General features: G+C 46.7%; 1 protein-coding gene and 1 pseudogene across 2 annotated transcripts in view; one reads left to right on the top strand and one right to left on the bottom strand.

Moving 5' to 3' along the window:
• Nucleotides 1–22,891, top strand: part of ELOVL5 (ELOVL fatty acid elongase 5) — a 65,231-nt gene that overhangs the window by 2,583 nt on the left and 39,757 nt on the right. The window lies entirely within an intron of this gene.
• On the bottom strand, nt 1,923–8,763 carry LOC309813152 (large ribosomal subunit protein eL22-like; annotated as a pseudogene). The gene is made up of 2 exons: nt 8,619–8,763; nt 1,923–7,287 (listed from the first exon to the last, which is right to left on the bottom strand). The product of its transcript is annotated as a large ribosomal subunit protein eL22-like (transcript).

Here is a 22,891-nt window from a genome sequence, read left to right as displayed (position 1 = left end):
AGGTATTACTGATGTGAGCACCTTCCTATTAATTAATTTATTTATTTTTGCTGTGTTGGGTCTTCGTTTCTGTGTGAGAGCTTTCTCTAGTTGTGGCACGCGGGGGGCCACTCTTCATCAGTGTGTGGGCCTCTCACTATCGCGGCCTCTCTTGTTACGGAGCACAGGCTCCAGACACGCAGGCTCAGTAGTTGTGGCTCACGGGCCTAGTCGCTCCGCGGCATATGGGATCCTCCCAGACCAGGGCTCGAACCCGTGTCCCCTGCATTAGCAGGCAGATTCTCAACCACTGCGCCACCAGGGAAGCCCCACCTTCCTATTAATAGTTGCTTTCCGTACATAATTCTTACAGCCTCCCTGTAAGAAGTGCTATCTCCTACCTCTTTTATAAAGAATTGAGAACTGGGACTTCCCTAGTGGCGCAGTGGTTAAGAATCCGACTGCCAGTGCAGTGGAAATGGGTTCGAGCCCTGGTCCGGGAAGATCCCGCATGCTGCGGAGCAACTAAGCCCGCGCGCCACAACTACTGAGCCTGCGCTCTAGAGCCCGCGCGCCACAACTACTGAGCCCGTGTGCCACAACTACTGAAGCCCGCGTGCCTAGAGCCCGTGCTCCACAACGAGAGAAGCCACTGCAGTGAGAATCCTGTGCACCACAGTGAAGACCCAACGGATAAATAAATAAATAAATAAATTTTAAAAAAAAGAATTGAGAACTAAGGCCTAGAGATGCCAAGTGACTTGTCCAAATCACATAGCTCTGTCTCCTGTAACATACCTGCTCCTTCCTCTGTCCTTGCTGCTGGGAGGATTTGGTCAGTGGGCTCTGCCCTTTATGTAACTCTGTTACTCTGTAACTTAAAAATCTAACCTCATGATTAAAGGTCCATCTTCGAGCCATCCAAGATTAACAATTTGCCATTTTTAAATCTGTGTCAAGTCTGTTCCTTCCTTTTAGCCCACATTTGATTTACTCTCTTTATTCATTTATTGACTTGTCAGTTACTGAGTGTGTACTGTGTGTGTGTGTCTTGGGGGAAGAGGTTGTATACAAAGCTGAACGACAGTTTCTGACTCCAAAGGGCTTCCTGAATGAGTTTACACTTTAATCCTTTTATACCCATACTTAATCTGCACCTAGGACTAGAAGGGTATCAGAAGCAGATTTCCAGGGGGCTTGTCTCACTGTTTCTGGGAAAGCTTTATGGTAGAGCTCACCATGTTAGATGTATCAGTGCCTGGCACTGATGGGCCTGTTTTTCGTGCAAGAGACAGAAAACCCAACGCAGATGGGCTTAAATGACCATCTGACCTGAAAAGTCCCATAGGCAGAACTTTTGCTCTGTGTCTCTGAAGTCTCCTCAGATGTTGGTTATGTCCATAGGCTGATTTTGCAAGATGACTGCCAGCTAGTCTGGACCCCTTGTTACCATATTCTCATGTGGGAACTTCCCTTCCCATCACCTTCCAAAGAGGGTCCTTGGCCTTGAGGTGATTGATTTTGGCCTTGGTTACTTGAAGTAATAACTAGAACAATGAAATCTGATAACCTGGGGCCCATCCCTAACTGAGGAAGTGGATTTAAATCTCATCTCACCTACCTGGCTGCTAACTACACTTTCAGGAAGGGCCTCTGTGGACATGGGGGTGTGTCGGCTATAAGGACCTCCAAGGATGTCAGGCCCCATCAAAGAGATGATTGGATTAAATGAAACAGAACTGAATCAATATTTGAATTTCACTTTACTGTCATAGAGGAATCTTATGGGCCCACAGAGGTCAGAGGATGGACATGCTAGGAGAGGGAGTTCGGAGAGCAAACATGTGTCATTGGGCATTAAAGCAAGTAGCCCAGTTGCCTGAAGCTAATAGGGCAGAAGTGGAAAGAAAGGTTAGAAAGGCAAGTTGTTGATAATAATAAGGGCTAGCTTTTTTGTGTGTGTGTGGTACGAGGGCCTCTCACTGTTGTGGCCTCTTCCGCTGCGGAGCACAGGCTCCGGACGCACAGGCTCAGCGTCCATGGCTCACGGGCCCAGCTGCTCCGCGGCATGTGGGATCTTCCCGGACCGGGGCACAAACCATGTCCCCTGCATCGGCAGGCGGACTATCAACCACTGCGCCACCAGGGAAGCCCAAGGGCTAACTTTTATTAAACTTATTACGTATCAAACTCTGCATTGAGCCCTTTTATGTGGATTTATCTCAAGTACTATTAATTGGTACTGTGAGCATTCCCACTTTACAGATGAGGAAATGGAGGCTCAGAAGATTTAGACTTGCCCAAGGTCACAAAGCATTCCAGCCTGGGTGGTCTTGACCCACTAGCCTGCTGTCTTTCCTGAGATGTTGGGTAACAGGACTGCTGAAGCTTTTGAACCAGAAGGAGTGTGTTGTGAATCCTGTGTTCCAAGAATATGAGTGTGGTCAGAGTACGTGGCGGGGACTGGCAGGGACGGACACCGGGGCTGTATAGGGTGGACTGGGAGGCTGTTGGAGGCCAGGGCAGTGGTGAGGCCTCACCTGGAGCCACAGCCATGAGCACAGACTGCAGTGAGCTAATCACATGAGGTTGTTTCTAGGACAAGATCTACACAACTTGGAGACCAGCTGGATTGAGGGCCAGCAAGAGGAAGGGCGCTCTCAGGCCTGGGAGTTAGAAGAAATGCGGTGTCATGGGGGAAGAGGGAGGAGGCTTTGTCCTCAGGTGGAAACATCTTAAGGGCCCACGTTCCATCCAGACAGGCCCTTTCTCCCCCTCTCGCGTCCCCGGTCCTCTTTGCAGCCGGTGTTTGTCTGCCACTTTACAGGTGTGTGTTTCCACCACATTTCATCCGTTTTCAGGCAGTTTTTCACATTTTAACATATCTGGGTAGAGATGCAGCTTACTGTCAGTGGCATGGTAAAATCACACAAGCCCTCTTTCGCATTCTAATATTACTGAAATCAGGATGCTTCCCATCTTTTAATGAAGTATTGTTGGTGAGAAAAGTAAAGTCTCAAGTATTGCTGAAGCTCATGGAGCCAGTTGCCGGCAGAGCCAGGAGTGAGAACCAAGGCCTCTGGGTTCCTCTTACCCACTGAGTTACCTCAGCTCCCGTAAGAGATATTAAAATAAACATTGCCTCCTAATACAGGATTATGGTAAAGCACACGCATATTTCTTTGTTATTAAAACGGAAGTCAGCTGAGAGGTTTGGAAGGCACCGTGGTTCAGGTAGAGCGCCTCATCCTTGTATAGAGCCCGGCGGCCCTGGTTCCCTATCCTGAACTTGCCATCAGCCTTAAGAAAATCAACTCCGGGCATTGGTCCCTTTCTTTAAAAATAAACAGTTACACCAAGGTGATTTTCAAGTCCGTCTCAGAACGAAAATTTTTTATTTTCACTTTTGCCGAGAGCAAATCCTTTGTTTCTGTTTGGCCAGGGATAGAGAATGAAAGTTGAAGTCATTTAATGGGTCTCAGTAAGGGAGATGTCAGAATCAGTGATGGAAATTACAGTTTTCTCCTTAAGAGGTTAAACGTAACCGCTGGAGACGTTCCGGCCTAGCAAAGTGAGCTGTTCAGGAAGGTAGACTGACCTCATTTTGAGTTTCTGTCATAGAATCCCTCCTCCCACCCGATCCCGATTTCAACCCATAAATGTTATCATTACCAAGTTCTTTGATTCCCACTGGCACGTTTCCTCTACGGGGACACTTTTATTTGACTTAACGCATTTGCTTTTAGAATTGTGTGGGCCCTGGATTGAAAATATTCATACTTGGTGAGTTTTTAGGAAGACTGAATCCGTATGCTTCCTATTTAAGCACAGTTGTGTGCTATGTCTCAGTATTCCTTGCATCTTAAGTTAGACTTTGGTACCTTTTGTTTGATGTATGTTTTCTTGCTGACTGGGATTTAGGAAATAGTTTTTCACTTAAGATTTTTAGTGCTGGGACTCTCATGCTTTCTGCAGTTAGAATAACCATTTTCTTGAAACACCTGCAGTTTCGAATGACAGTCCTGACACTAGGTTCACGTCCTCCTGCTAGCACACGCCCTCTGCCCTTTTCTTTCCCCATTGTCAACAGTTTTACTGTGTCAGAGCTAATCTCTGATAAGTGCATACTAAACAGACCTAATTAAAGCCACACTGGAGAATTGGCCACTCTGGTCCTTATTTTATCTGAGTTGTTTTGAACCCCAGAGTACCTGTTCCTTCTGTCTTGGGATAGCACACACTCCTACAGAGTAATTGTGAATTTCTCCTTCCCCAAAGAAGAGTTCTTACGACACCGAATTCAATAATTATTCATTTGCTTCCCTGGGAAGTTTGGCCGTGCGCTGTACGTCCCTTGAGGGTAGCGTTCAGGGTACCTCTGCTTCAGGTTTTGGCAGAAGAAACACATTACCTTAATATCTACAGGAGTTGTTGACACCTCTATCTGCCCTGTTTGTGAGCTGATACGTACCTCTGTGAAAATTTGAGTTTACTTCTTACAAAACTTCCGAATGTTTAGCTCTACTGTGGATCTGAGGTGCATTTATTAAGAGCATCTACTGTGCTTTTTTTAAAGTTAGCAAAGCTATAGGAAGGGGATTGGCGAAGAGGCCTTTCAGGTTAGCACCTGCACAGGATAGGGACCCAGCTCTACCCCCCAAGGCTGGGCAGGCTCCGGCAGGCCAGTCACTGCACCTCTGAGACTTCTGTGTAGAACTTGCAGGTGATGATACCCGTGCCTCGTTTGGAGGGTGTCCAGACTATCGGTATTATACATAAAAGTTAAGTAGGGGACTGACGTAATTTGATGAGCGTAGTTAAAAAACAGTCCCTCTATTGGATAAGATGTTCACTGAAGCATTGTTTACTCAGCTGACTCAATCGTCTGTTATAATGTTCTTCAGAAGAATAAATGACACTGCAGTTGGCAGTGTTTGCAGTTTATGAAGAGAATGAGGCTGTCCTGTGCGTGCTAAATACACTACATGCCAGGCGCTTTTCTAAGGTGCTCTACGGCTGTCAATTCATTTTGGCCTCACCAAGTCCTCCCATGAGGTAGGTACCCGAGTTTTACAGACGAGAATCTAAGGCACAGAAGGGTTAAGCGACTTGTTCAAGGCCCCCCAGCTAGCAGGTGACAGAGGCCGGGTTCAAACCCAGACTGGTTGAGGGCATCCAACGTCAGTTTCCTTGTCTGACCCCAGCGCCACCTGGGTTTGATCTACAAGGTGTTTAAGACCTGAGGGGTGTGGGTTGGGAGGAAAGGGCACCCACATCCCCCAGGGAGCCTCCATCTGCGGATTGTCTGGTCTCCCTTGAGTAGAGGTGTACATCCTGTGTGTTTTGAGAACATCTGGGTCATTCTGACACAGGCCTGGTTAAAGGCTGCTTGTTCGGGCTGTTCAGAATAACATCTTCCCCAGCCCTTCAGTTCTCTTGGGATTCTTACTCTTTTAGGACTTCCTCGTTTTCTTTGTGGGTGTGAGTCACTAGGTCTGACAACATTATGATGCCTGTTAAGTACCGTAATTCCTAAAATACGAGGATCACAAAATTCACAGAATGGTTTATGTATTAACATGGAATGTTACCAGGTGATAAAATAACTGTTGGCTTTAGACACTCTGTAGGGGACATGATAGATTGATTGCTGGGTTGTGTTTGCTTTTAAAAATGCCACATCGTACCAGGCTTTTTTCTTTTGGAAACACATTTTAACTCTGCCTGTTCCTCCCATTCCCACCCCCCCCCACACACACACCTGAACAACAGTTATAAAATATGGAGGTTTAGATTGAGGGTTTTTTTTGTTTGTTTGTTTGTTTTTGGTTTAAACATTATTAGGTTGCTTTCTTTTTATTTGGTAAAGTGACACTTTCCCATTCAAAATGTTGGAAATTTGAGTGCCAAGAGTCAATAGATTGAGTTTTTAAAAAGAAATGTGTTTTCGTGTCACACCCTTATTTATGTTACACAGGTTTGAATTAAAATCTAAGACATTTTCTCTCCAGGGTGGTACATAACTTATCTTTGTTAATTATGTTTCTCCACCCTCTTTTAATTTCAACCAAGGCTGTAACGCTGCCTTTGTATATTTTGTATGACTTAGCTTGGAGAACATGACAATTTATTTTGAATATTCAAGTAATCACGTCAGTTAATCAAGTAATCACATCAGTTAATCAAGTAATCACATCAGGCTACAGTCAGATTTAGAATTATAAGTAGCTGCCCATAGCACAAAATGTTGCTTAAAAGCCTCTTAAATGTTTGTCTCCCAGCTATTTGCTGCAGTTGCAGTCTGATTTGTATGTTAGAAATGGGGTTGAAGTAGAGCTCGGCCTCTTTAAGCTGGGTCTTTAAGGGACCAGTTGGAGGCTTGCAGAGGATCTCATATCCAGATCTGTGCGGCCTTCCATTGTCTGCAAGTTTGTTTCAGCCAAGAAGGCGGTTGTCCTGTGAAACAGGTCGGAGCTTCTCCAAATACCCCCTTAAAGACAGTGTTTCAGGACTTCGTGAACCCAGGAGAATGCTGTATGTACTGGGCTTGTTATGGCAGATCCTTTTTGTTTTCTTTGCGAGGCGGGGTAGGTTTGGAAGAGGCTCGGTGACCCAGAGGAAGGTGGCTGTGAGTGCAGAGTGAGGTGGATGCTCTGCATTGAGCCCTGGTACAGAGCTCCATGCTTGAGTTTACCATCTTTTAGGAAATGGGACTGGCATATTTTAAAGTGCTTCCCGAAATTCAAGATGTAGGTGAATAGTTGCAAAGTACTGTTGGAAAACCAATCTCAGTGGGTGATTTACTTAACCCATGGATTCAAGTATTCACCCACCCACCCAACCCATTGTCCATCTCAGACATTTCTTTTTTTTTTCCTGAATTTTATTTAAGAATTCATATAAAATACTCCAGATAACTGAGTTTCAGTCCTCATCTTCCTCCTTCTATTCATCTTGATTAATCTAGAAGTAATGTTAACTCGTAACTTTCTTTGCTGTTAGCAACTATGCATAACCGATCACGTAGATGATGATTCTTCAAATATTTTTTGGTGAGATATTTCAAATACTTTTTGGAAAAAGGCACCTCGGAAGTTGCAGTGATTTTGCTTTTGCTGCTTTCGATTGTTATAACACCTCCTCCGAGATTCCCAGCTTTTCCATGCACTTTCATTCTTTCCTGAAGGAACTGCTCAAAATTGGCAGCATCCATGATTCCATCTTTTACAGGACAGGTACAGTCAAGAGTAAACTTCTGGACCTGCTTTTTCTTGCCACCCTTCGCCACAAGCTTTTTCCATGCTTGCACTTTATTGATTGATTGATTTTTAAATTTATTTATTTAGGACTTCCCTGGTGGCTCAGTGGTTGAGAGTCCACCTGCTGATGCAGGGGACATGGGTTCGTGCCCCAGTCCGGGAAGATCCCACATGCTGCGGAGCGGCTGGGCCCGTGAGCTATGGCCGCTGAGCCTGGGCGTCCGGGGTCTGGGCTCCGCAAAGGGAGAGGCCGCAACAGTGAGAGGCCCGCGTACCGCAAAAAAAAAAAAAAGAAAGAAAAGTAAATTTATTTATTTATTTATTTATCTTTGGCTGCGTTGGGTCTTCGTTGCTGCACGTGGGCTTTCTCTAGTTGTGGCGAGCAGGGACTACTCTTTGTTGCGGTGGCTTCTCTTGTTGCGGAGCACAGGCTCTAGGCATGCGGGCTTCAGTAGTTGTGGCATGTGGGCTCAGTAGTTGTGGCTCATGGGCTTTAGCGCCCAGGCTCAGTAGTTGTGGTGCATGGGCTTAGTTGCTCCGCGGCATGTGGGATCTCGCGGACCAGGGCTTGAACCCATGTCCCCTGCACTGGTAGGCAGATTCTTAACCGCTGCGCCACCAGGGAAACCCCAACACTTGTACTTTGAAAAGCCTTTCAGAATTTGAAAAGACCTTTCCAAGAACACATCCTACCTCCCTTCATGTCTCAAAGAACTTCACCTAAAACTTGTATTAATTGGGTCAATTTTTCAAACATGTAGCTTTCGACAAAAGTCACTCTTTTTTTTTTTTTTCTTTCCCTAACATGTCTTCCTAGTAACAACCAAAAGGACTGCTTTAAAATCTAGCCCCGGAAATATATAATCAGCAAGTAAAAAACTTGCCAGCAATGGGCTCCATACCTCCCCCCATGGTTTTAAACCAAAAGCATACAAACGCCTAGAAGCCTTAAAAACCCACCCAGGCAGAAAGATGCAGGTGAGCCGAAAATATTAACAAGGGCATCCCAACAAAGGAGGAGGGTAGGAAAACTTTCTCCCAGTGACCTAGGAGGTGGACCATCTGCAGCCAGAGTGACATGAGGGCGCCGCACGGCCCAGGCCCAGCCTGGCTGAGAGCGAATGGAGCTGGGCCCTCCCCCGACACCCAAAAGGGTCTGTAGAGCTGCACCCTGAAGATCTAACTTTCTCCACAGTGGCTAAAGGGTCCTCTAACCTGGGCCTCCCTCTGAAAACAGGCTGACCAGGTCCAACTTCCATGGACCTTCCCACTGGTCCCCGGGGGTGGCGGGTCCCCACTTTCCCCGCCCCCCCGCCCAGGTAACCAGGCCCAGGCCTTGGCTGCCTCGCACTGGCCGGGCTCCAAAGGCCGCTGACCGACCCAGGCTGCAGTCGCTGCCCTCCTCTGGCCGCAGGCAGGGCCCCGAGCGCCAGCTGCGGCCTCCGAGAATCCTGGGTCTCCCCATCACGTGGGGGCCCCGGCGGCCGCCCCAGCCCGGCCCCGGCAGGATGCTGCAGAGCGCCATGTGCTGCAAGCTGCCAGCCACGCAGGGACCGGGCGGACGAGGCCCTCGTGCCTCCCCCAGAGCCGTGCTCCCCCCTCACGCGGAGTCATACTCCCCACCCCAGACTTTTATTTCTAATCCACGTCTTTCTTTTGAGCTCCAGGTTCAGAACTTTTTATCAGCTGATTCACCTGGTTGCCCTCCAAACCTGTCTCCTGTTGGCCAGCATGGCCAGGAGCACCGCCATCGCCTGTGTGCCCAGGCCGTCAGGCTGGGGCACTGCCTGGGTCCTTCTCCTGTCAGCTGCATCCTTGCCCCGCTCCCTCCAACCGTCAGTCACCAGGCTCTGCCCTGTCCGCCGCCCCCCAGCCTTCACAGCCCCCCTGTCCTTCCTAGGTGCCTGGTTTCCCCCTCCTCCTTCCTGCCTCCCTGTGTTCTGCTCCCAGCTGTGCTGTCACGGAGGTCTTCTGACAGGTTAATGGGATCATGCGCTCCACCCTAAAACCTTCCTTTACTCCCTGTTAGGGCCATCCTTGGTCCAGCGTCGTTTCCTGCCTGCACTTTTCACTCTGCACATACCACAGACTCACATCTCCCCAGATGTGCCTTGTAGGCTGTATTTGGATGCTTCTTCAATTGCTCCCCACCGACAGAAACACAAAAGCAAAGCAAACTAAATAACGGAAAAGGCCCTGATCTTTGTAAGTCAAACTCATACAGCCTAGAACCTTTGATGCTTCTGACTCAATTAGATGTTCCCACCCCTTCTGGTTTGTGTAACCTTGGTTATACATAACTAACTAACCTCTGTGTGCCTCAGTCTCCTCATTCGTCAAGTGAGGATGGCTAGTGCTTTCCTTCTCTCTCTGCTCAGTGTCTGGCATGCTCCCTGCGTATCCTTGGTACCTGTGTACTGTCTGGCATGTAGTAGGTATCTGGCAATTATTTGTGCGAATGTCTCTAAATATGTACCTTTCAAGTATGATCAGTTCTGTAACCTGTGCTTATGGCTGTGTGAAGGTGAGTATGCCTCAATAGCCTGAGAAGCCTGAGACTTCGTAACACTGCACAGATGAGGGGCCCACCTGGGGAAGCGGGCTCTGGGGCACTGGTTGCCCTGCTTCGGGTTGCTGTTCCCCCAGCCAGGCTGAGGGAGTAGAGCAAATTGCTAGACACCCACCTGCCCAGGAGCAGAGGCTGTTCTGTTAATGTCCGTGTTAAAGGACCTTTTGCTTATTTGCATATTACCTTGTAGAGCTTTCAGGTGGAGTAAGCCAGTGATAGAGTACACTGGTGACCCTGTGCCCGAGGAAGGAAGAGAGTGAACTCTGGTGTCTAGGCTCTGAACTATTCCCTGATCAAAGAATGGTAGGAACTGACACTTTTTTTTTTCTTCTTTTTAATTGGAGTCTAGTTGCTTTACACTGCTGTGTCAGTTTCTGCTGTACAGCAAAGTGAATCATCTGTACGTATACATATATCCCCTCTTTTTTGGATTTCCTTTCCATTTAGGTCACCACAGAGCTCCGAGTAGAGTTCCCTGTGCTCTACAAGAGGTCCTCATTAGTTATCTATTTTATACATAGTAGTGTAGACACTCTTTTTTTAACTTTATTTTGGTTGGCTGCAGCAGTGAGCCAAAGTTAAGGTAGCCCGTGTAGCTTGGACTGAGTCTGTCTGCATCAGTAGCCACGTGGTCATCAATTCATTGACCATCCACACTTATTCCCCGTTGAGGAGTTCTGTGTGCTGCCCTCTGCTTGGGTGCATGGATCCCGCAGAGACACATGACAATACACCTACTGACAAATAGATTATAATCCAGTAGAAGAGGTGAGGTATGTACTGGATGCAACAGATAATTATTGGTGCTGTGGATATGGCTGTGTGTGTTACAATTAAATTTGAGTGCAGGTGACAGAGATTCCAAAATAATTATGGTTCCAATAATGGCATCTCAAAACAAGGTATTGTATTTCCCATAAAGGGCTGGAGAAAGAGGTACAGGTATGACCCAACTGTAGGCTCCTAGCTCACTGTGTGTAAGGCTTAGAGGCAGCAGGATGGAGGAAGAGACAGGCAGAAAGGACAGAGGATTCATTCGTGCTTTCTCTTAGGGAAGTTCCCAGAAACTGCCCCTGGACAATTTTGCTTATGTCTGCTTGGCCAGAACTTTAAACATGCAGCCACATGAAGCTGCAAGACAGACCGGGAAATCTCATCTTGATTCTGGGTGGCTGTGAGCAGCTAAAAGTCCTGCCGCTCTATCCAGAATTTGGGTGAGCACCCCCAGTCTGTACCTAGGGTGGTGGATGAGGTTGACTGACGGTGCTGCCCGTGTGGAAGTTGCAGTCTGGAGGATACTGACGGGGAACAGATACCAGTTCCACGGTGATGAGAACGGAGAGCGTCGTGTGGGGTGCTATGGGCGCAGACAGGAAGGACCTGTAAATCAGACTGGGAGGGCCAGGGCATGGTGCCTGGAGAACGAGCAGACATCTGCCTGGTGGAAAGAGGAAGTAGGCATTCAGGCAAAGGCTCTGAGGTGAGGAAGCAGGTAGCATATGAGGAACTGATAGTGAGGAAAATCGAAGGAGGAAGCAGGGGTCTGGGGCCACACTCAGGGATTTGGACATTTTCCTAAGAGCCTTTAACTGGTTTTGAGGTGAGTAACCTAGAAAGATGCTTTTTGGGGAGTGGGGAGCAATGCAAGACTGGAGGCAGGGACCCTCTATTGGGAGGGAGTGCACTGATCCAGTTGACATGATGGTGACCTTGATTGGACAGTGACTTTGGGGGTTGAGAGAAATAGATACAACCCCCCCCAGTTCGTAGAACTGGGAACGGATTTAGAATAATTTGGGCTGCTTTTCACTTGACAGATGATGAAAGCAAGGCTGTCAAATGGCATGCCCGGGCCACACAGCCGGCTCAGAGCAGCACTGGGTCATCCCTCTGCCTGAACCCTTTGTGTCACTGCTGAATGGCTAACTGGCGCAACAGGGCTTTGTGAGCATTCAGAGAAGGCAGAGAGAGGGCAGGTGGCGTGTGAACTGGAACGCGGTGTGCGTGTGGCTGTGGAGCAGAAGCCGGTGTGTCGGGTGCTCCCAGTTCTGCAGGTTGAGGACAGCACTAGGGTACTTCAGGGAAGTAGTGTGAGATAATCCTGCAGGAGTGTTTCGAAATCATGGAAGGCTTTAATAGAAGATTAAGTGGTTTAGGCTCAATTCTTTTTTTTTGTTTGTTTTTTGTTTTTCGTTTTGCGGTACTCGGGCCTCTCACTGTTGCGGCCTCTCCCATTGCGGAGCACAGGCTCCGGACACGCAGGCTCAGCGGCCATGGCTCACGGGCCCAGCCGCTCCGCGGCATGTGAGATCTTCCCGGACCAGGGCACAAACCCGTGTCCCCTGCATCGGCAGGCGGACTCTCAACTACTGCGCCACCAGGGAAGCCCCTTCTGGCGTTTTTTGTATGTCTGATCATGTAGAGTTCTGCTCTGGGGACTCGTCAACCCGGCATCTGCCTCCCCTTTCCTTTACTCTAGGGACTTCTTTCAAGATGTTTATAACCTCAGGTTCTGTGATGTCTGAATGAGGTGCCAGTGCACATTGAGCTGCTCGCTTCCAGATGCTGAGGTGTTTCTCTGGGATATATTTTGCACTGTCCAGTATAGTAGTTACCAGTCACAGAGCACTTGCAGTGTGGCTAATGCAAGTGAGGAACTGAGTTTTTTCATTTACTTTTAATTAATTTACATTTAAATAGCCATGTGTGGCTCAGGTCTCTCTAGACCCTGCACCTCCCAGGGTGTCTGACAGCTTCCTTTTACTGACTCATGCCCGGCTCAGTCTTGACCTCAGAGTCTCTTGCAGGTTCGTCTATTCATTTTTATAAGTTTTGTGTATATTTTATCTGCCAATTTTAGAAGTAGCACATAGGTTTCAGCATCTGTAGACTGCCTTAACTGCCGGAAACAGAACTAAAGGGAATATTGGAGCTAAAAATGTGAAGGCTGTTTGATGTTGGCTGCTTTTTATGAGATCTTGAGGTGGTTCTAGGTGAGATTCAAGGGTAAATAGGGTTAAGGGGAAAGATTTTAGGTTGGGGAGACATGAACAGATTTGTCAGCTGATAAAAGGATCCTACAGGGAGAGGAAATTGAAGGTAAAGGGGGAAGTGGAGTTGAATAGTCAATTCTTGAAGGAGGCAGGAAAGTAGGAGATGCTAAGCCTCCTTTTATGAATTGGGAGGGGAAAGAGTAGGTTGTTTTTGGTTTTTTTTTTTTAAGTATTTGAATTTTTTTTTTTTTAAGCAAAAGTCTACGAAATCAACCTTTTTTTTTTTTTTTTTTTTTTTTTTTTTGTGGCCGTGCAGCATGCGGCATCTTAGTTCCCCAACCAGGGATCAAACCCATGCCTGCTGCAGTAGAAGCATGGACCATCAGGGAAGTCCCTGAAATTAACCATTTTGAAGCGGACTGTTCAGTGGCATGTAGTTCATCCACAGTGTGGTGCTCCAGCCACCTGTGTCTAATCTTGAAACATTTTCATCCCCCACAGGAGACCCTGTGCCCATCAGCCGTTCTCTGCCTGCCCTTTCCCTGCAGCCTCTGGGCAACACTGATCTTTCTATCTTTATGGATTTGTTTATTCTGCATATTTCATATAAACAGAATCATACAGTATGTTGCCTTTTGTGTCTCGCTTCTTGGCATAATGTTTGGAGTTTCATCCACTTGTAGCATGTAACAAGCGCCTTGACATTTGAAGGCGAGGGAGTTTCCGGGAATTCATATTGACAGCCTGAATCTCAGCAAAACGAGTCAGTTCGGCCAGTTGGATTTATCGAGGATTAAGGCTCCACAGGGGCAGATGTGGTGTCAAGAGTATTTGTGGGATGACCGACTGAGGTCCAGGCTGAGGGGAAACACACCCCAGGAGCCAGCGCTGGGGGCGGGGGGATGGGCATCGAAGTTCTAGATCAGGCAATGGTAATCACCACAGCGAATTGGCTGCCAGTGGGGACAGGCGGGGGAGGACCCTCCTTTAAGAGGGGGAGGAATGTCCTATTTCCGAGTGGGGTAAATTTGGGGCCCTGAGTTAGAGCCTATCTGTAGCGGAGGGAGCCTCTTCTGCCTGCAGATCAGGGGGCACCGTGCCGCCTGCTGCATGAACCGACCGACTGCACATCTGAGGCAGGTGAGGTGGAAGCCGTGTCCTCCTGCCCCACTGGGTGGCGAGGCAGCCCTGCTGCTCTGGGGACTTCCTCAGAAGCGGGGGGTGGTGTGGGGTGGGGCGTGGGAAGCAGCCCCAGCCTTTCTTGCTGCTTCCTTTGATGAAGGTCATAAAGGGAGTCAGCCCCCCTGGTTGGTGCCGGGAGCAGTGATGGAGGCAGCAGGGTTGCTGGCGAGGCTGCCTGGTGCCCCGGCTGTTTTCACCGACTGCCTATGGAATAAAGGTCAGAGGACTTTCAGGGTCTTCCCCATCTTGTCCCCAGTCTGCTCTCCAGCCTCTTGACCCTGCAGCACTCATCCCCCAGATATGCAGTGGGTACCCCTGTGTGCCCAGCACCGAGCTGATGGTCCATGTGAAGCAGACAGACACAGCTCTTGTCCTCGAGGACTTAGGTCCTCAGTGTTTGTTCATATCTGGGCTGTGATTAGAGTGTAAACAGAGGGACCTCACCAAACCTGGGGCTTTGGGGAAGAGGAGTCAGGGAGGGTTTGTCTGAGTGAAGGACCTCTATGCAGAGGTGAGGTCAGAGGGACCTTTATGCAGGAGGCTGAGGGAGCTTTCCCCGCACAGGACGTGCCTGCAGAAAGGAGAAGGTGGAGGGAGGTGGGTGTGGTCAGGGCAGTGGGCACGAGGGGAGGGCAGTCTTGGGCTGGAAGCAGATGTGAGCCAGTGATGGAGGGGCTCTAAGCAAATGAGGGATTGTAGGTCATATCCAAAGAACAAGGGACACCATTGTTGAAAGGCTTCAGGCAGGAGTGGGCCTGTAAATTCTGGTGGCTCTGATGCAGTGTGTGGGGATGAATGGGAGGGGACAGGGCTAGATGCCCGGGACTCACCAGCTGGGAGTCCACATGGAAGAACACGGCCTGGGATAGTGGTGCGGATGGGAGAGGTGGATGTATATAAGGTACTAGGGGAGAGCATCAGCATGCTTAGAGATGATGTTGTTGCCCAGGTGTGCTGCCCCCTACCTGCCGTATCCTTCCACGCTTCCACGCCTCCTTTCATGCTGTGCTTCAGCTTGAAACACCCATCAGCATTCTGCCTCCTAAGCCTTCCACCTTGTAAAAACCCTTAATAACCTGGCCCCATGCCACTTGTGTGAAGTCTGCCCTGATCCACTGCTCGGTTATTAAATTCATTTAACATTTATGGAGCATTCACATGTTTTAATGTGTTTTAAGTCATTGCCGACACTTCTCTGGTGAAGGCGGAATCGTATCACATGCCAGTCAATCATGTGACCGCTTCATTCTTCCCAAAGGGTGGCGGCCCCCTTCCCCCTCTGCTCCTTGGATATGGTCCTTCATTTGGAATACCCTTCCCAAATCCCTTGGCCTACCCACACCTACTCCTCTTTGAAGGGCTGGTCCAGGCCCCCCTCCTCTGGGGAGCCTCTCTGGGCATCCCAGCCCCAGATCTCCCCCTCCTCCCCACAGTGCTCAGTGCTTTGGCGCTCCTTCTCTTTTACTGGGTGCTCTTGTGGTATTAACTTTCTCTGTGTGTGTGATTCCAGATAAGTTAGACAGTTGTGGACTGTTTCCTGTCCACTCCATCAAGAAGAGTGCTTGTACATAGTTGGCACACGTACGTATCCGTAGCGGGCTCATAACCACCCTAAATTCCTGTAAGTGATAGATAAGATATGGGTACTGAAATAGATAGATGTGACACTTGAATGTAAGTATCATATGCTGATCTATGACACAGTAATGGGTATCTTAACCTAGAATTTGTTTTGGATTGAAGAGTAATACCCACATGATTCTCCTCTGCCGTAGCTTTCCATACATTGTTTTGTTCTTGGACAGGACATCCAACCCCGAGGAGGTTGGTCGGTGGTAAATAGAGTGTGAAGCAAATGGCGTTTTGGAGGATGAGCTGAGCACTGACCTTCCTGATGGAACTTAACCCCAGGATGGGATCCTCACCTTGGAACTGGGCCTAGGGGCGGGGCAGAGTCAGGAGACCCAGCGACCTTTGGCACAGTGCCTTTCTACCTTTTTCAGGCTGTGTGGGAACGGGGTTATCAGCGTCCAAAAAAAGTCCTTGGCCTCAGGTTAATCTGTACTCCCAGCTGTTGCGTGGGGGGAGGTGCTTATTTATGCAATATCCCCACAGGCCCTCTCTGGTGTTTGTACTCTCTGAAAGTTCTATGTCAAACCTCTAGCTAATGCTTCTCCTTCTTGATACTCTTTGGAGTTGGAGACATTCTGATTTTATGATAGCCCATTCCTCAGCTTTCTGTCTTGGTTTAAGACTAGATCGTTATCCCAAACTCATTGCCATGGGTCTCTTTATTTTTTAAATCTTTTAACTATATATCCATGTTCTAAAACAAATTATGTATTTTTAATTACATCAGTTGATGTAATATCTAGAGATAGAGATAGGCCCATACTGATTTAATTATATGCTGCATATCCATATTTTAAAGGGATTTGGGAACTCATTTCATTACTCATCCTGGCTCTAGAAACTGACCAGTGCTGCACGTGGTGGACACATTTCTTGTTCCCTATCATGTTATCCTCCAGGGCACTTAAACCAGAAGTTTCCACTTGAGATTTTTTTCAGCTTATAGCCTCACTGAAATTACATTATCACCATTATTTGCTTTTCTGTCATTTCTAAGCAGGCTTGCCACCTGAGATTTAATATGACCTCATTGATGCTATGAGCAGGACACCAACCTTCTTTCTGACTCATTTGAATGGGGAAGAAAAACCAAATCAAGTGTACGTCCCATAAACATTGTAATCAGTAGTAACCATGGGTCCAGTGACATTCTGTTTTGTACACCATTGTCTTGGTGTTAGGATGCCTTGGGCATAAGTCATTCCTTACAAAACCTTAGATTATTACTTAGAACCCAGTAGTGTGTTATAGGTATTTGTAGGTGGCCAGTTGTATGTACTTTAATTTTTCCTAGCAGAGTTAAACTTAGTCAGATTTTAGCATGAGAGGCAGCTAAGAGCTTAGTTTGTGTGAACCCCCTGAACCAAGTACAGCCTCTGTCATCGTGTGCAGTACCTTCTAGTATGCGAGCCTCCATTTCTTTCTCTGTAAAGTAGGGAAAAGACCCTTTACAAGGTTACTGAGAAGATTGAATTAAGTGGTGCACGTGAGGGTGCCTGGAGTGATGCTTAGCACACACTGAGCGTTCAGTGTTAGTTACTATTCAAATAATCATCATTGTGTTTTCTATTTTCAATGATCTTACCACCCTGAAGCCAGGGATTCTCTAAAGGAAGAATATTATGGTTTCATAACGAAGCCTTCTTAACTCATTAATGAGGCATTACAGTCTGTGATGATCTGAGATTTGTTTGATGCTGGGATAAATTAGACCAGAGTTAATGCCATTTCGTCCTGTTAGACCTTGTATAGCTTATCTCATTGCCTGCCTGACATTTTGCTGATCAAAATCTCCTTTCCCCCGATGGTGGACCACTTGTCGTTATGAGGATTTTTATGATCCAAGTAGCAGTTGGTTGATTCTAAATTGAAGCTTTGGGTTCAACCTTTTTTGTTCTGGATGCAGGTGACTGAGCTGAAAAGTGCAGGCGAGAGGACACCTTGGGGTTTCTCATTTGTATCCTGTGAAATGCATATGAACTTTCTCTGTGAACAAGTCAAAATATTTTTCTAACTGCTCCCTCAGTGCCTCCACATGGGATTGGAAAAATCAAGCTGTTTTATGATACTTTATTGATAGTAATACTAATGCCATAAACTGGATTTGGCTGACTTGGCTGCTGATGAGCAAACAATGCCCTGTCTTCTGCAAAATGTTACGTACACAGTTAAAAACCACCTGGAAGCATCATCTTAATTCAAGTTCTTAAATACAGAAAAACATTTGGCTTTTTTTTTCCCCCCCGCCCCGGTACGCGGGCCTCTCACTGTTGTGGCCTCTCCCGTTGCGGAGCACAGGCTCCGGACACGCAGGCTCAGCGGCCATGGCTCACGGGCCCAGCCGCTCTGCAGCATGTGGGATCTTCCTGGACCGGGGCACGAACCCATGTCCCCTGCATCGGCAGGCGGAGTCTCAACCACTGCGCCACCAGGGAAGCCCCAACATCTGGCTTTTTAAAAGCTAGTTTTATGAGCCTCTGTTACTAGAACCGGATTTACTGTTGCTTTGTGGGGCTCCTTTGTGGTTGGGTTTGTAGAGTCCACTTTTTAAAAAACAGTCCATGTCCCTAGATAAAGTAGATACTTAACAAATGCTTGGACTGTGATTTTTAAATACATGCTGTCTTCAAGGATCGCTATTGTGTATGTAAGACGAATGCTTCTCTTAGAGGTTTAAAAATTGGTAACTAGACTGAGTTCCTGGGTTTGAGGGGGGATCTTTGTGGAATGCAGACAGTTCCATTTACTGATAACCTGAGAGAAGGAAAAACTCTTAACATAAGTGACCAATTAAATTCCAGCGTATATTCACAAATCAATTCTTAAGTAGAGGATACACAGAATTTATTATTCATTTTTCTTTTATGACCATTAGCCAGAAATGACTCTTTATACATTTATTCAATGTTTATTCAGCTGTTAGGCTTTCTGTATGATTTATATTTCTAATATACACATAGAGTATTTTGTATTAGACTAAAAAAAAAAAATCTCTTTTTCCTTCATGACATTACCCAGTCCTGGCCAGGGTGCAGCTTATATATAGGCTGTTCACATAGTCCCTGCTGGTAGGAATGTTAATAGGTGAAAATGTTTTGGAAAGAAATTTTGCCATATATATTATGTGAAGACCCTTAGACATGATTGGCCAATTTCTGGGAATCTCATTCAAAGAAGTAATTTAATATACAGCTAAAGTTTTACGTGCAGAGATGGCCATCACAATATTATTTAAGAGTAGTAAAAACTTGGACGTCTCTGGTGACGCAGTGGTTAACAATCTGCCTGCCAGTGCAGGTGACACAGGTTCAAGCCCTGCTCCGGGAAGATCCCACATGCCGCGGAGCAACTAAGCCCGTGTGCCGCAACTACTAAACCTGCACTCTAGAACCCGCAAGCCACAACTACTGAGCCTGCGTGCTGCAACTACTGAAGCCCGCAGACCTAGAGCCCGTGCTCTGCAACAAGAGAAGCCACCACAGTGAGAAGCCCGCGCACTGCAACAAAGAGTAGCCCCCACTCGCCGCAACTAGAGAAAGCCCGTGTGCAACAACGAAGCCCCAGCGTGTCCAAAAATAAATAAGTAAATTTATTAAAAAGAATAGTAAAAACTTGGAAACAGACTAAATGACTAATAATGGGGGAATAATTAAAGCATTTATATAAATATTGCTCCAAAACTCAGATTAGGTTCATGAAGATAGTAATTGCTGCAGTGTTGAAATGCAAGATTATACAAGTATATGCTTTTTTAAAGCATACAGAATAGTGGAATATATTTATATTTTATTTATATATTCATTATATAATACTAGCATAGCTCTGTGCTAAATGCTGTACACGAACCATTTCATCTGAGTACATAGGTATTATTTTTACTCCCATTTGAAGGGAATATTTCAGGTGAGGCAACTGAGGCTTTCAGAGGTTCACTTGCCCAAGATCACTCTGCTTGTAAATGACAGAAGGAGGGACATGGATTCTACCACACTCTCAGAGGCTTTTTGTTTTTACCTTAAAATGAAACAAAACAAACAAAAAAAACGCTTCTATTTTTTCAAGTTCCTGCAATAAACATCCCTTTTTTATTTTCAGTGTAACATAGGAACTAGAGTGCAGTGGTTAAAAGAGCAGGCTGTGGAGTCACTCTGCCTGCTCTTGGCATGACCTTGGATAAAGGACTTAGCTGCTCTCTGCCTCAGTGTGCTCACCTGTGAAAAGGGGCTGTGTGAAAGGGCTGGTGTGAGGGTCAAGTGAGATCATCCTTGTAAATTTATAGCAGAAAGACGGGCACGTAGTAGGACTGAGTGTTAGTTGCTCTTGCTATTATCATGATGCTCTTCAAAGAAAAGGACTTGAAAATAAGAGAAATCATTTGAAATGGTGGCCTGCACTGTCCTAAGTGGTTTTCAGATCCTCGCAGAGAGATGTGATGGGAGAGTGACTTTGGAAAGCTTTTTTGTGGCAGTCATTAGCAGACCATTTAGTGAAGGGAAATAGCAATTTGCTAAATAATTCAACCCCCTGAAGTGTGTAATTCATGTTGGAGTGTAGCTGGCTTAGTGTTTTCTTAGGACAAGAAGAACATAAACCCCTAAACAAATGCGTGGCTTAGGTTCTAGCTTAAGCTTGAACTTCTTATACTTAACATTACTCAGTCAGTGCACAGTTCATCTTGCAGATTTTTCCCTATAGGGGAACACATCACTACAGTGAATGTTCACTAATTTGCACTCCAGTAATTCACAACACACGGCCTGCCTGTTGACTCAGCAGGCACGATGCGTCTATGATGAACAGAATCAGTGGCCGGGCGGTACATTTCTAGATGGTCAGAACCTTCCCTATTCCCTTCCTCCCTCCTACTTGTCCCTGTGCTCCCTGACTCATTAGGATAGCACTGCGTGCAGGGTGCAGAGGCAAAACCAGAATTGGGGCTTCCTCCTCTCGCTCCCCTCGCCTTCCTGACACCCCTCCTGTGGCCCCTGGTTCCCTCCCCTGCTGTGGCCTCACGGTGTCCCCATCTCCTGTGTGGACTATTGTGGCAGTCTTCTGACTTGACCTTGATATCACTCTCTTTCCAGCCTCCCGCCAACCCTCACTTTCACCCCCTGCCGCCCCCAATTTAAAATCAACCAGTAGAGCCCTTAGCTGCTTCTCCAACATGGGTTTTCACTTTTCTCTCCCCTCCCCTTTGTCCTGTCCCCCACTGGCAAGCCTTACACGTGACTGTGCCCCACCGGTCCCTACGTAGAATCGGTACGTCCTTTGTCAAGGCACCTCCCTCAGCTTGCTAATTATCATTTCTCCCTAGCGAGACTGACTTCTCCGGAGGCAGGTGTGTGTCCTGTGGCTCTGTGTCCCAGTGCCTCCCACGGTGCAGTGACTGTGCTCCAGGATCATAAAAGCAGCTGCCGCGAATTGAAGTGCCCCTGCCTTGCCCCAAGCGTTTCATATCATCTCACAACAACCCCGTGGGGTGTAGGCATCATTACACACATGTTTAAAGTCCAGGGAACAGGGCCTCCCTGGTGGCGCAGTGGTTGAGAGTCCGCCTGCCGATGCAGGGGATGAGGGTTCGTGCCCCGGTCTGGGAGGATCCCATGTGCCGCGGAGCGGCTGGGCCCGTGAGCCATGGCCGCTGGGCCTGCGCGTCCGGAGCCTGTGCTCCGCAACGGGAGAGGCCACGGCAGTGAGAGGCCCGCATACCGCAAAAAAAGAAAAAAAAAAAGAAAAAAAAAAAAATAAGTAAAGTCCAGGGAACGGGGGTGTCTGTACAGCTTACCAAAGATCATATTACAGTGTTAAGTGTCAGAGCCCAGAGGGTAGTAGCCTCACATTATACATATTACATGAAATTATTTTCCTGTAGAAATAGTGAGAGTCTGTACTCATAGGCACCATTTCATTATGAGTTAAGTAGTTTAGGGCCCATCTGAAGATTTGTCAACTACTTATAGCTAGGGTTCTTAATTTGGGGATTGAGGGTCCCTAGGATTTTGGGGAGTTTGTCAATTTTACCCAAATTCTCTGTCATCTGGGGATAGAAAGAGGGTCATCTTCACTTTTTTTTTAACCTTTGCTTTAATCATATTTTTACAATTGGAGTGGGATCCCCAAAAGGTCCAGAACTGCTAATTTCACATTATTTCTATGGAAAGTAGAATACAGAAAATAGAATTTTCCAAAGGCCAGATGACTAGTTTACAAAGTAACATCTGGAACACAACCCTTTTGTAAAGTAGAGATTATATGTTTTGATAACTTGAGGGAGTAAATGAATGAAAATGATTCACCTTAGAGACTAGGTTTTCTAAAAGTAGCAATTACGGTCATTCCCTTTCCCTCTCAAAACCACCCTTCCGTTATACACTGAACGTTTGTGTGCCCTCACCCCCCATTTCATATGCTGAAGCCTTAACTCTCTGTGTGATGATGTTTGGAGGTGAGGCCTTTGGGAACGGTTAGGTGAACCTTGACCTTGGTCTTGCCAGCCCCCAGAACTGTGAGAAATAAATGTCTGTTGTTTAAACCACCTGTCTGTAGTATTCTGTTACAGCAGCCCAAGCTGACCAAGACACTCTTCCTTTCCTTCTCCAACCTGAGGGCATATATTAAATTGTTCATGTATATGAAGAAAATTATTGGGGAAAACCATAATACATTTTAAACATGTCACTGCTTCTGTAGTCCTGTTAGTTTTCTTCAAGTTAAGTGTGTTTATTTTGTTCTGCCTAGGAATATGTGATAACTTTTCCAAATCAAAGTAGGATATTGTGTATTCTTTTATATCTATCCCCCCCCCAATTAAATGTTCTTGTCTTGGAATATTTGTGGGGTTTTTTTGGGGGGGGGTATTTATTTTTATCAGAGTATAATTGCTTTACAGTGTTGTTAGTTTCTGTTGTATAGCAAAGTGAATCAGCTATATACGTATATCCCCTCTTTTTAGGATGTCCTTCCCATTTAGGTCACCACAGAGTATTAAGTGGAGTTCCCTGTGCTATACAGTAGGTTCTCATTGGTTATCTATTTTATACGTAGTTTTAGTTTCGGAACATTTGTGTTTTTAAATGAGCTAAGAACGTGGGTTCCAGCTGGGTGATAGATTTCTGAGTTTAGGGGGAAGGACCACATTCCCTACTCTGCCACCTACCGTGATGCCTTAAACACATTTGATGCTCACGAAAGGCATGTTGTTAAACAGTATATGCTGGTTTATATGCCTCAATTCTTTTCCTAAAATTTTCACCTGATTGACTTCTTCAGGAAAGATA

Source organism: Mesoplodon mirus (genome assembly GCF_964341445.2).
Source record: "Mesoplodon mirus genome assembly, chromosome: 12".
NCBI lineage: Eukaryota > Metazoa > Chordata > Mammalia > Artiodactyla > Ziphiidae > Mesoplodon > Mesoplodon mirus.
Note: the sequence above shows the minus strand (reverse complement) of the source record. Positions and strands in the feature narration are given on the sequence as shown.